Source organism: Ascaphus truei, chromosome 19, assembly GCF_040206685.1.
Source record: "Ascaphus truei isolate aAscTru1 chromosome 19, aAscTru1.hap1, whole genome shotgun sequence".
In the NCBI taxonomy this organism is placed as follows: Eukaryota; Metazoa; Chordata; class Amphibia; order Anura; family Ascaphidae; genus Ascaphus; species Ascaphus truei.
Window position 1 is genome coordinate 34,554,687 of NC_134501.1, and position 2,572 is coordinate 34,557,258.

Sequence of the window (2,572 nt, forward strand, 5' to 3'; positions counted from 1 at the left end):
GATGTCATGTCCTATTTCTGTGCTTGTCACTGAGATGTACTCCAGGATGGTGCTATGAAAATTCTGTGTTGTTGGACATTGGACTGACCTTTTTCAAAATTTCTTCCAACCAATCATTGCTAGTATAATTTCCAACCCATCACACACAAAAAAGGGGTTCGATTCCCAGACAGGGAGGTCATTAAATGTTATTTTTAAAATGACTTAATAGTATAACTCTCTTATTTGGGCTGCCTCCAAAACGTTTTACCAAAACTTTTTACCAAAACATTTTACCAAAATATTTTACCAAAAGAAGGGGATGTAGCTCAGTGGTAGAGCGCATGCTTCGCATATATGAGGTCCTGGGTTCAATCCCCAGCATCTCCACTCTTTTTCTTCTTACAAAAACTTTGAAATTACACATTTACAATGAAAACACATCCTCTAACTGTATTTACATAGCAGTCCCAGTAACTGTTTAAGGGGTACGGTAACTGCTGAACACACCATCTATCTGTTATATTTGCTTGTGTAAGAGAAGAGCACAACTTGTTGGCAAGATGGTGATTCATTTGCGAAAAAACATATCTTTGAAAAGAAGTACAATTGCACAGTAACTAGTTGTTTGCTTTGGTCTGAACCCTACTGTAAAATGTCTGAAAGGTTAGCTTCAGCAGACTCTCTGGAACTACCCTTTCATAGTTATAGGGTCTTCTATGACTAGTCATCTTAGCAGGATAAATGTACGGAAGGACTTATTTGCCTTGATTTTGTGAAGCAACCAACTGAATACAAAGCATCACACTATTAGGTTCACACTTACAGTTGATTATCAACAAATACACTTTTTAGACTTCGTGTTTAAAGGGGATAACACCGTACAAACTGATAAATACATAAAAGCTACTGATTGTAACAACCTTCAATAGTTCTCCAGAATTGGTGAACAATTTCCCCTTGAGTCAGCGTCTGTAATTAAAGAGGATTGCAAGTGAACCCAGGAATATTGGAAGACATCTAACAGAAATGGCTGGTACAATTGCAGCTAGAGAGTATTTTGATACCATTTTATACCAACATATAGAAAAGGTTAATACACTTGATTTTCCCTTATTCTATCGCATCAAATAAGATTAGAAACAGTGTATTAATACAGTGGAAGATATTGAATAGCGATCCTAAGTTCAAAATTATTTCTAAGAACCCATCACTTTTTCTTTAAAAATATATATGGTTTGTTTGGTTATGTTCTGTGTTACTATAGTTGCTCACAGTTATATTTTGATGTTTTTTCATTGTCTCTCTGGACCTACTAAATGTTTCACCATTGTACACTTTCGGGGATTCATCACGTCTATTTTTGTTTAATTAGATGTCATGTCCTATTTGTATGATTGTCACTGAGATGTACTCCAGGATTGTGCTATGAAAATTCTGTGTTGTTAGACATTGGACAGACCTTTTTCAAAATTTCTTCCAACAATCCATGCTAGTATAATTTCCAACCTATCACACATAAAACAGGGGTTCATTTCCCAGACAGGGAGGTCATTTAAATGTTATTTTAAAAAAAACTAAATAGTGTAATTCACTTATTTGGGCTGCCACCAAAACGTTTTACCAAAAGAAGGGGATGTAGCTCAGTGGTAGAGCGCATGCTTCGCATGTATGAGGTCCTGGGTTCAAACCCCAGCATCTCCACTAATTTTCTTCTTACAAAAACATTGAAATTACACATTTACAATGCTAACACATCCTCTAACTGTATTTACATAGCAGTCCCAGTAACTGTTTAAGGGGTACGGTAACTGCTGAACACACCATGCATCTGTTATATTTGCTTGTGTAAGAGAAGAGCACAACTTGTTGGCAAGATGGTGACTCATTTGAGAAAAAACATATCTTAGAAAAGAAGTACAATTGCACAGTAACTAGTTGTTTGTTTTGGTCTGAACCCTACAGTAAAATGTCTGAAAGGTTAGCTTCAGCAGACTCTCTGGAACAACACTTTCATAGTTATATGGTCTTCTATGACTAGTCATCTTATCAGGATCAATGTTTGGAAGGACTTATTTGCCTTGATTTTGTGAACCAACCAACTGAATATAAAGCATCACACTATTAGGTTCACACTTACAGCTGATTATCAACAAATACACTTTTTAGACTTCGTGTTTAAAGGGGATAACACCGTACAAACTGATAAATACATAAAAGCTACTGATTGTAACAACCTTCAATACAGTGGCGGCCGCCTTTATCCTAATGCGGCCGAATCGGCGCAACTTTGATAACGGCGAGCAGATGCAGTATGGTTTTTTTCCCCGTAATATGTTGCAGTATTTTAGCGCTCGTAATATTAGCATTTCATTAGCACTGTCTGCAATACAGCAATACTGTCTAAAAACTCAGGGGGGCATTCACGAGTTGTTGTCTTCAAAGTCTAATACTTTAGCAGTTCAACCTACAGTACATCAGTCTGCATGTGCGCTCGCTGTAATGGTAAATTTGCATATTTATACATGCATGTGCAATGCTATATGTCTCATTTGAAAATTGTTTAAACACATAGGCGTGTACTGTAACAGTA

At 36.6% G+C, this 2,572-nt stretch overlaps 2 non-coding genes across 2 annotated transcripts; both read left to right on the forward strand.

Moving 5' to 3' along the window:
- The first annotated feature begins 297 nt into the window (after nt 1-297).
- On the forward strand, nt 298-369 carry TRNAA-CGC (transfer RNA alanine (anticodon CGC)). Its single transcript has one exon. It is a non-coding gene; the product is annotated as a tRNA-Ala (tRNA).
- Nucleotides 370-1,611: 1,242 nt separating this feature from the next.
- TRNAA-CGC (transfer RNA alanine (anticodon CGC)) lies at nt 1,612-1,683 on the forward strand. The gene has a single exon. It is a non-coding gene; the product is annotated as a tRNA-Ala (tRNA).
- Nucleotides 1,684-2,572: the final 889 nt, after the last annotated feature.